The following is a 12,287-nucleotide window of genomic DNA, read 5'->3' on the forward strand; positions in this document are numbered from 1 at the left end:
TGTAGGAAATGTGGCCGGACCATCATAAGCTCAGGCAGCTCGGGACAAACAGGGGAGATAGCGTCTGTAAACCAGCCAGACCACAGCGAGGCCAGGCTAAATAGGTCATGGACTGAGCGCTGGTGGAACCCCACGGGAAAAGAGCTGAGGTGTGTTTTGATGAGGCAGGGTCTCGCGGTGAGACTGAATTTCCTCTTGCATCCGGGGTTGAAAAACGCAGCAAACTTCAAGTGCGTGTGCGGCCGGAGTGGGAAGAACAGCGCGTACGTGTGTGTGTGTGTGTTTAATGTCATTTGCATGGCTGCTTATCAGCTGTCGATGGCATGGCTGACCATATTGGGGACTGGATGAGTGCCTCTCTGGTTCAGGGACACATTCTGTAACCAATCTGCCTTTCTAAGCTGTAGTAAGCCGCACTAAGCCAGTTTGAAAGTTGCTGCCGGTCTGCTGTATGCCTCGAGCATCGGGTGACGCGTGTGTGTGTGTGTGTGTGTGTGTGTGCCTGTGTGCCATAATGCCCAGAGGAGGTTGTTGGGCTGTAGATAGGCCACATACAATGTTCCCATTTGAGATAGAGAGAGACGGGGAGGAAGAGATGAAGGGAAACAGACAGAACTGGAGAGAGGAAGTGAGTATTTTTGGGTCATGTGGGTTGCCCTATTTAGCGTTTTTTTTTTGTTTTTTTTTTGCCAACATCTCAAAGGCACAGTACACACAAACACAAGCACACACATGGACACACAAATACACACTCTGACGGCCAGTCATACATCATCAATCCATTTTGCTGAGCAACATCAAAAAGGTCTGTTTGCTCGAGCAGCTTTTCAATAACTCCTGTCATCAATAAATCATGCTGTTTTGTTTCTGCCATTTTCTTTGATTATTCAGCAGGTGCAGTGCAGGAAGACGATACCAACGGCACAAACTGAAAATCAGCTCCTAACAAATTAACCCTTTGATACTTGTGTATATCTACCCATTTGTCAAACTTCAGGATTCTTGGTTCACCAGAACGCTGCAAAATCTCATAGCATCCTCTCCGAAATGTTGTCTCCTCAACATTTCAAATGGCTTCTGGAGAAAATTAAAACACTTATTCTGGCTATAAATGGGCTTACAGGGTTAAAACGTGAGAGGTGACTTTGTCCCATCTTTTCCAACTCCAAACAATATGCTAACGATTTGTTTCCTGTGATGTAGATACTCAGGTTCAGCAGAACAATGTGTGCAGTCTGAATCTCAATGCCAACATTAGCATTTTCAATTCTTTGCTTGTCTGCTTGCAAGTCAGAGACCTCTCCACTGCTCACATCTCGCTGAATACAAGTGAAGTTTTTGTTGTACATTACTGTAACAAGGTTGGAAAACCACTTGAGTGAATGTAAAGACAAGTACACGGTCTTGTATCCATTAAGAAAAGGGCCAAAGCCAATAGCATCGCTTTGATGTTATAATGTAGAGCTGGGTATTGCTGGTGTAAGTGTACCCATACTGAAATAGAAATCAAAATAAGACATAATCTAACAAGATGACCAACAAACAAAGCAGCCCTTGTTTTGACGAAATGTCAGCCGTGGTACTCAGATGACAAGAACTGTACACACAATGGAGGACTCATAAGCATTACCGTAAACAACCAGTAAAAATCAGGATGTCTTTTAATGTACAGAAGAACACAAGGAATAAATGCTGGATTGCAAGGCACTGGAGACAAAGACGGACTGGCACAGGGAACAGGAAGCACACAGTGTGGTAAGACAATTACAATGGCTGAGAATACTGAAGGACAGGAAGTGGTGATCTGAAACAATAGGAGAGGCGAGTGATGAAAAAAAATAGTATGTGAAATGAACATGAAATTGGAAAAGCTAAGCAAACATGACCCAAGTATGACCTAAGCAGCACGACGGTCTTTAGACGGTCTGTAGGAGCAGACCGAAGCTACAGAAGTTGTCAAAAGCCTAACCAACCTGTGACCATACTACAACGATCTGGTAGGTGTTGCTATTTTTTTGGTTTTGTTTTGAGAACAGTCATCTGTGTCATTCTTGGAAACATCGACAAACGTTGTCGACTTTTTAGCTATGGTAGTCTGCACCAGATGTGGATGTTGTGTTGTGTTCTGTTGCATATCTGTCTGTCATGGGGGAGGGATCCCTCCTATGTGGCTCTTCCTGAGGTTTTTTTTTTTTTTTTTCTTTTTCACCTTCTTAAAAAGGTCTTTTTTACATTTCCATTCAAGTTTTTCCTCACTCCAGTCGAGGCACAGAGGATGTCGTTCACTGTACAGACTGTGAAGCCCATTGAGGCGATGTGATTGTGATTTTGGGCTATATACATTTCTCTGTTCACTTAACATCAGAAACATACAACATCACATGTCTGTGAACATCAGACCAAAACTTATTGCCAGTCAAAGTCACTGACCTGTAGTGAGTGGATGGGCAAAGCTTCAGAAAGCTGCAAATTCAACACGTGGATCCCTGGAATAACTAAACTGTACTGAAGGATTATAGGCAGAAACACAATGGCTGCGCTGTATGTACACACCGTCACTTGGCCTAAATCATGCTGGAACGACATTTGTTATTTCACCTTATCAGTGCAACAGTAATACTTATATGTATTTCACAAAAATGGTCAATATATTTTTAACCACTCGAAGCAGGAATTATAGACTGTAAGTGATTTGATCAGAATATTTTGACATATTTAGATTGTAAAAAAGAACAACAAACTAACTTTTGATCTACTTTGAAGTCATTGTTAATTCATGAAAAGCGCGTTGCTATCTTTTTCATTATTAATGACATTTTGGCACCACTCCAAACCACACAATGTGTTGAAAGCAGCATTTTTATTTCAATATGACTGTGCCACCAAGTCAGCAATTCCCAGTTCCATTATTGCCTTTAAGTCTCAAATTGAGTACTCTCACAGCACACAGACCGCTCTCGTTTCAGCTTGTTCTTTTCTTGGCTGCTCCAAATTTTCAGGACAAAACACAACAGGATCGGAATTTGTGACAACTGCTCGAGACCGAGACCGAGTTCTGGTGCCAAGCCACCGCAACAAGGTGCCCTCCCCGCTGCTGTCATACTGCCAGTTCAGTCAGTACGTTTGCAGTTCATTCATATCACCATTGTGTTTCAGCACGGGGGCAGCCTGGTGGGTCTGGGGGCAAGAAAAGACAATGCACCAGAATGAGCCAAAAATTTTCATTTTACCTGCTTTGATCAAATATTCATTAACATAAGGACTGGAAAAGCTCATCTCTGTCACAACCATATTCACTAACTTCAACAGTTTCCTTATCCTCCAATATATCTGGTGTTCCCACAAAACCTTCCTTCATCCCCAAGCGAAATATGTTCCAGAAGAACACCAAAATATAGACCACATGACCAAGAAGAGGACCTCAAACACCATGGAACACTTCATCAGCCCTCGGACAGGTTCAGGACGGAGTCACATATCCTCTGAACGAGCTCATATGGGTGAAAGTGAGTGGAAAGTATTAGTTATGAAAAAAGGCATAGTGTGTATGTATAGTCAGAACACTGATATTGATGGTAATGTCTGAAACCAAAATGATTTCATTTAATATTGCTACATTATTTTTATGCCTTTGTAGCTTTGAATAATGAATCTTTTCTCAACACAGTGAAAGAGAGCGACTCTGTTGCATGGTTACAGCCTTGAATATCTCCTTCCCCCCGAGGCAGCCTTTGCGAGATGGTTACATTTACAACAGCGGTTCTTAGTCACGAGCCTTCAAGGCCGAAAAGAATCTGCAGATTTTTGACTCCACTCAAACACTGTCGCAGCTCATTTCACCATTTAGCTCCTCTGCTTTTGTTGGGGTTATGTTAATCAGCGGAACCAGCTGCTGTAGTGCTTGGCTGGAATGAAAACCAGCGGACTCTCAGGCCTTGATGGGACGCTTTTGAAAAGTGACGTACAGTATTCAGGGGAGCCGACACCGGCACGCCGAGATGCTTTTGAGTAAAAAAGAAGAGGGAGCATTAGTTAGTGCGGAGGAAAACAACAGCAGAGTAATTGCATTCCCCTACCTTTGATGGCTCTGGCCAATGCATTCCCAGAGGAGTATGGGACAGTTGCAAATAAATGTCAGCCATCTGTGTGTGTGTAGCGCTTCCCGTTCGATGCCATTCAGTCACACCTGCTTCTGCATTGATGTGGATTTAGTCCGGATGTTGGTAGCTTTGGATCTTCAATTTGGCTGAATCATGACAGCGAGCTGACTCGTTAATCTCTAAGAGTTGGTAAAGGCCTTTAATATAACGTTCTGTGTGTATGTGAGTCTTTGTATGAAAACAGAGGGTTGACATTCTGTGCCATCGATGCTGACTACCTGCCATGATAATGCAGCCTGTCACTGCATTTCCAGTTTAAAGCCAACGCAAAAAACCTGCCTATACCATCATAGTGGTAGTTGTGACCATAGTAACTAAATGAGCATCAATAGGCCACCTGTTGCAAGCTCCATAACAAAACGCTTAAGCTCAGTTGCAGTGCTTCGTGGGGGCCTGCATCTGCTGTGGGGTCCCCACAGAGATCCTCTGATCACAACACAGTATGCCTCCAACCTGTTTACAAGAGCACACTGAGCTGGGAAGAGGCACGGCAGGATCAGGTAAAGGTCTGGACATTTCTCCTGTCCGACTGGGTTGTTTTGACTGCTGAGGTCAGGTCACTGAGTCGGTGCAGCTGCGTGTCTCAGCTCGAGATCCTGTGGTACCACTTGGATAGTGCAGGCTAGTATGAGTCCTGAAATAAAAAAAACAAAACAAAAAAAACAAAAAAAACAAAAGGGAAAGGTATAAGAGTTTGCTTCTGGGACCTGCATTCACCACTTGTACAATGTAGTTGGACTTATATCTGCTGTTGCTTTTGGTGCCAACTCTACAGTATAGGCCTATACTGTACTACTTTCTTTTTATTTTACAGTTTGCATGTATTGTTGATAAGTTATCGTTTTATTTGTTTTCAGTGTTTTCACTGTTCTTACATAGATGTTTTGAACCTGGGAGGTTATCCCCTGAGCAAGACTGGCTGGCTGCAAAAATGAAGAAAGGCCTGCATAACTGAAGATATAGCTAGAAACATAAAAATTGAAATCCGAAACTAACATTGACTGTCAGGAGGAAACATGAAGTGAACAGTGTTCTTCAGTGTCAAGGTGCTATTGACTCATCCTCCACCTCGTCCTCCCTCTGTGGACTCTGGCTCCATCGAAACATTGAACCTTTCCCTCCTTTGCCCCTGATGAACGAGAGGCATTTGTTTCAATGACTGATGGTATCAATGTTACTACACTTTGTAAGAAATAAAGTATCAACAGGAAAAAATAAAGAAATGCAATGAAGTTACTCTAACGTAAGAAGTACAGACATCTGAAGGATTGTCTTAGTTTTGGACCAGAGGCTGAATTCCTTTTTTATTTTGCATATATTTATGAAAGGCGATCGAAGAAACCTGGCTTTGTGGGAGAGGCATTAAAATACTGGCTATTGGCAGAATTCCAATGCTTCCAACCTAAAAACATTTCTTAAGTTATGTCTTGCAGTGTGCAGTTTTGACCTTGAAAAGGGTCATCCTTGTTCACATATACACCACTGAAGACAAATGGGATTGAGTTTTACTGTCGGGGCCCCAGCCTCCCCTGAGAATATCAGGCTGGCTGACTCTATGTCCTCCTTCAAACCACTTCTCAAAATGAACTTTTGTAAAACTATTCCTTAACACTTCATTTTAACGGCCCTGCAATGTCATGGTAAGTAGGTAGTAATTACTAAGCAAAATATAGGAACAGTCTTTGAAATAACCCCAAATTTACCACGATAATTACCTGAAATTATCGAAAAATAACATCCAACTGGTTTGCTCATAGTGCCTTAATTTGAACTAGTTTGCACTTTCTTTCTCATCGGGCCTCTAAATTAAAGTGAGTTGTTTCCACATTATCTGACATTCAACTTGAGTGGTATGAAGACATTAAGATAAGATAGGATATAACTTAATTAATCATGAAGGAAATTCTTGTGCCAGAGATTAGTTATTAGTAATTTGTGGTTTCTGACATCACGAAACAAAACAAACAAAACCAAAGGCCAAGATCAGCAGAAGTTATCCAGTTGGAAGTTTCCTGGAACATTATTGAAATAAACTGAAGTACTTGTTGGGAAAAAAAGCAGATTATCATTATTGAATCATGTTGTGTTAATTTTCAATACATTTTGAATCTCAAATATGGTACTTACTATGGTACTAATTGCCACCTAGGTCTGCATATTTCATAGGAAACTATGAAATATGCAGACCTTTAAAATAAAGTGCAAACACATATTCAAAACATGACTGACAGTTTTATTGCAGTGCAGTAAGAGAATCTGCACTTGGGAGATGAGAACTTTCTTGTCGCATCGCCTCCCAGGGTTATCGGGTTAGTCTGCATGATCTCGAGAACGTGTTGTTCTTGTGGGGTCAGTGCTCACTTTCATCTGTTTTGCATGTACTGTACTCTGGGATTAAGCAATCAGCCGGCCACTTCTTCCTCTGTGCAAAGTGGTCGGGGGATGTGAATGGGGTCACTCAGACTCAAAATGCAAATTCATGCAAATAGATTGCAGCAGCTTCTTGAGACTGCTCTGGGTGGGTTATCTGCATGGGTCAGACTCAGCTAATGGATAGTTGGTGGACCTTGTTTCGGAGGTGTCAGGGGATGGTTTAAGAGGACTTTTTTGCCTCAGCTTCCATTGACTTGGATTTCATACCCATTCTGCTCCTCACCTAATTTTATCCATAATTTGCTCTGCTCTTGAGTTTTGCTGTGTGTTTGCTTGCCCACTGACCGCGACCAGAGTTTCCCTCAGCTGGTCGGTAAGATAATATGACCGTGATTCGAGTAGAGAAGCCCACAGACTAAAAATATGCCCACTACAATCACATTATCTGCCAACAGAGCCACTACAAAACACACAACAACAAACACACACACTGACACATGCTGAGGACAAGCTCTGGTACCTCCCCTGCTGCATGTTGTGCACAAACAAGTCATGTCAGTTTTCCGGTCACAGGCTCCCTCCATTGCCAAACATTTGAATGGATGTTGATCCATAAATATTTAATTGGCCCCCTCATTCCCCCCCTGAGAGGACACTCCGAACCTTCAATATCTGACTAACAAGATCGAGGGAGGAGGAGGAGGAGTGCGCTCAGCACGGAGGAAACACCAAAAGCAGAGTGTGTGTTCTTCCGAACGGGTGGATGCATCACCGCGCAGCATGACAGTGATGTTCCATTGACGTTCATGGCAGGAAGAGAGGGAGCACGGGAGGCAGAGTGACAGAAAGGGAGGGTGAGGGAGGACAGAGGGTAAGGGGAAGATGAAAAGGAGAGGGGAGGGTTGCCTCGGAGTGACACGTGTGGAACAATTTGACAGCCACTTAAAAAGGAGATCTATAGGCTGGGTTAGTGGAAGGGCAGGGAGAAGTGCGCAGTGTTCAGTGAGATGGATGGAGCAGGAAGGAGATGGAGGAAACTCAGGAAGGAAACGGAGGAAACTGAGGGCTGGAGGTGGACGAAAAAGGGGGCAGGACATTTTTTTATCTTCAGCTCATCTGGTTTGTAAATTTGAGTTTAAATGACCAAAGGAAACAACGAAAAAGAGAAATTATTGTGAATATATGATGATGATATAATCAGTTATTCAGGTGATGTGATTTCCTCTTGGCCTGATTACAATCCAGGGCCAACCCTTACCCTGAATTTCCACTGGATACGTGTCCACTGCGTTACGGATCCGATCCGGTTTTGCTCCGCCGGTGGGGCACCGGTTGTGTTTTGCTGTCTACCATCTGTCTATCTAGGCAGCTGGCGTTGCGAGGCCGAGGAGTTCCTGCGACAATCGCATGATCACTCGCGACCGCAGTTATAGGTCTGTTATTAAAAACAACAACACAAAGTTTTCCCGACCAAAGGATTAGCAGAAGAGCTTGTGTTTGGTTTCTTTTTTGAGATTTGTGCGCTGGTGTCAACACAGAGTGTTTTATTTTGAAAAGTAACCAGATGTTGTTTGTAATTTCAGTGCTTGACTTCTGGTCTGCTCTGTGCTAAATTCAGCTGACTTGCTGCATCGTGTTCCGGCATCTGCCAGATATAGAAGTCCTGTGTATCAGTGCCGGAGGGCTCTGGACTGCCGGAGCTGGGATGGAGCAAATAAACGAAGTGGACCTGGTGAAAAATGAATACATAGACTAGACCGCTGGTGTGGTGGAGACGTAACGCAGCGGACACATATCCAGTGGAAATTGGGGGTTAGCGGTGTCCGCTACTGTTTGATATACTGGTCTCGACGTATCCTGTGGTATGAGGAAAGGTGTTGAATGGCTTCCCTCCAAAAATCTATATTCTAATTCCCCAATATTCTAATAGCGTGCTGTTGTATTTGCTGTTTGTTTTTTGTTTTTTTATTACCTTTAATCCAGTTGAGGCTCTCATTTTCACAGGGCTGTCATCGGCTCTCTCAGCCTGTACACAGAACCTGCTCTCGTTGTAACTTTGAGTATTTTGTGTGTAAAATGTAACTACACAGGCATAAATAATGATTAAAAGTAACCACTAGCCTGCTGACTGTTAAGCTATAAATATGTCGCATTCATAAAACAGGTCAGAATTGCTTGTTCAATTCAATGGAAGTTGAAAAAAGCTATTCTAACATGACAATTTGAAAATATGAAGAGAAAATGATTAGTAGATCTTGGCAGTCTTTATAGCTTTAAGTATCTTTATTGAGAGATTTCATTGAGAAAAAAAAACAAAAAAAACAAAACATCAAGAAATCAGCTCTGATTATAAACAACCCTAAATTATTGTGCAATGCGTTAAATGTACTTGGATGATATTTAGGCTAATGTCTTTTGAAACATCTGTTATCACCAAGAGCTCAGGCAGATCAGCTGGAGTACAGTAGAGGTAAACCCAGAAATCATTGTCTTTACAAAATACTGTATGATCCAGCTTCACCCAAATTGGTGAAGTTTTCTACAGTACTCGGTGAGGCCTGGCCCCTGAAAGACATTTGAGTCAGACTGTAATACAAAAAAAGGCCCCTTTCTTCATTCCATTCAGTATGTGGGCTGGATGAAGGTGTCTGCTACAACTTTGCCATCTGGGTTACCTCTGTGCCACTCCTTTACTTCTTAAAGTTGAAGCCTTGATCTATGGATGTATGATGATATTATTGGTAGAAAAATGTGGATTTAAGCTTACATAAGCACACGACATTTTGTTTTAAAGCATAATTTGTCTTTAACCCTTTTTTGTCAAACCTTGTTAAAAAGGCAATTTTAATATCAGCTCAACATTATTTTTGTTTCTCTCTTTTATCAATCTACTATTCTTCCATAACATGATGGAAATGATGACCCACGTCATTCTAAATGCTGTATCTTAGGCAACAGTTGCCTATGATACAGCACTTATAATGACAATGGCCTGGATGACTGAGAACATTCATCAACACGTTGCTTACCATTTTGGGAGTAATGCCTTTCAACTGGTACAGGATAATGAAAGAACATCCAGGAAGCTGGGTGATTACAGGAACCACCTGCACTTCAACTTAACACACAGGCAACACAGGATAATTCTCAGGAGCCTATGCCTGGGCTCTAGCGTGAAAGGGCACGAGGCCACAAGGATCCTCCAGAGGGCTCAAAACCAGCATCTCAATGAAAGAGAGCGGCAGGTTAATTTCACCAGTGATGCACTCGCTACAAAGACTGACTAGATATATGAGGAACTAGCATCACTACTACCAAGCGATGTCCTGGAAAACACCTCCAAGTTTGCTTAAATTATGTGTAAGCACTTATGGGTGGCTGTGTAAGTATATTGAGACAGAGCCATCCGGTTTATATTGGATTAGACTTGATTAAACTGAGGGCTGTTGGGCCTTGGCAAAGGTATGCTCTCTACTGAATGCCATTCTAATTTTAACTGTAGGTATGTCACACAGCTGCTGTTATTAATCTGTATTCATGTTGACTTCGTCAGATGATGAGGATGTCATAAAAAATAAAAATCGATTTCATCAGCAACCAGCAGCATGCAACGACTGCTTGTTAACAGGTCCAGTTCAATCTGCTTTGTACTCAATCCTACGTCTGATGCCAATAAAAGATATAAAAACAAATGTCGATGAGAACAAATTTATGTGAATTTGGCATTCACAGAGATGGCCTTGCCATTTCTTATTGTCTTGGGTTTATATTTCATCAGCTTTCCTTTGTGAAGTTCCATGAACCAAAATTGTATTTAAAGGATGTCTCACTTTGAGAAGCTGGAGAGATGTGGGTCTTTGAAAAGAGCTATTAATGGTCGGGTGTTCTCTCTCCACAGACAGAGGCAGACCTGAAATAATAATGTAAGATGTCATACTGAATGTAATTCATGTTCAGCATCACACATATTCATTTTTGACTTTGACATGCCTGTGAATCTATTTTTTATTTATTTATTTATTTTTTTGTTTTCTCTTTATTCACTAGTTGTGTGTGTTGTAAATATTGCTGGGAATTAGAATGTTTTACACAGAATGTGATTCACTTTTTATACTGTACATATAACACATGTGATGTAATTATAAATAAAAAGCTAACAATGTGCTGTGTTCCGTTTTCAACTGATGGACCATTAGTCTAACCACGGGATATACGAATTGACGCATTAGGCAAAATTTTTTGTAAACTTCTGAACCCTGCCGATGCTGACTGAGATATCGATCTTATCTCAGTGTTATGCTCGTGAACTGAATAGAAAAGAAAAGAAAACAAAAAAAAACAATCCAAGGTTAATGAAAAGTATTGAGTGACACCTTTTTCCGTCGGAAAAATGTCATTACTGTCAAGCGGCACTTGTGAGAGATGTCACATAAATCAGACTAAACTGTTCTTATGCAAACAGCAGCTTCTGGTGTCAGAGCCAAACACTGTGTGCATTTAAGGACTTGCAGCTTCACAACAACAGTCACACAACCACAAGAGGTCACTTAAACTAATTAACAATTCTGTCATTTTGACAGTGAGGACAGTCAGGAGGCACTGGGATTTGCTAGGTGAGAATATGAGATGACGCAAAGGTGTAGAGGAAGGATTGGGGAAATGGGGAGGGTGAAAAAAGGGAAAGGGATGAAGGATAGAGTTGCAGATCGAGGGAGGGGAGGAGGGGAATAACGACATGAATGGAAGGAAGAGAGGAGAGATGGAGGAAGAGAGATGGAGGAAGAAAACCGAGTAAGACAGAGATTAACTGTGTTCTGACCTCTAGCAACAGCAATGCTGAGCTGCTGTCTGTCTGATTAGAGCTGCTGCATACTGACTGCAGCACCAAGGACGCTGCAGTGACAGGCAGGACTTAAAGGAATATCAATTAATTGTGGCCTTTGTTGACCTCTGTTGGGGTTAAAAATTGCAACCACGTTAACAGAGACATTTCCTCCAGTGTAAGACTGCTCTCCGCCATCCTCCCTGTCAAGTGTGTGACAGAATTAGCAAGCTGGGTTGAGTCACTTGCGATTAACCGTCGACATATGCAATTGCAAAATAGCACCAAAGGACCAAAAGTGAGATGCTCGTGCCCTTTATGTGAATGCCACGTTTGCATAGTTTATTGATAGTTCAATTGGATGGAAGGGCTTTCGCATCCTGCTTGTGACCATGATTGAGTTCCAAGCTATGTTATGTCACGTACTATTTTGGGTGGATCACAAAACAGCTCAACTGGGCAGTGGATACTTCTGTATCTTTTGCCCAATGGCAGCAGCGAACAGACGGTGGCATCTCACTTCACCACTTTCACTGATGCTCTGTAGATGGTAGCAGTGATGTTCTTGGTGGTTTTCATCACCCACTGTAAAGCCATCCTGTCCGGGGCAGTGCACGAAACATGCCACTTTAACAACATATGCCAATAATGTGCAAAATGAGATTTAAAAAAAACAAACTAAAAACTGATATGCAAAGAGATAAAAAAAAATAAAATAAAAAAAAATAGCCCATGTCGAGATTCAAACCAACTTAAAGGAAACACAAAGACTAAAACAATATTTAAGCAAACAAATTAATATGCTAATAGACTACAAAGAGATGTAACATCACTACAAATAGATGGAAAACAACTGTAAAGAGACACAAACAGGTACAAGGAGATGTAAAATGACAACATAAGCACCAAGGATTTATGGCGACACCTGATCC

The sequence above is a fragment of the Acanthopagrus latus genome, chromosome 18, assembly GCF_904848185.1.
Source record: "Acanthopagrus latus isolate v.2019 chromosome 18, fAcaLat1.1, whole genome shotgun sequence".
NCBI lineage: Eukaryota > Metazoa > Chordata > Actinopteri > Spariformes > Sparidae > Acanthopagrus > Acanthopagrus latus.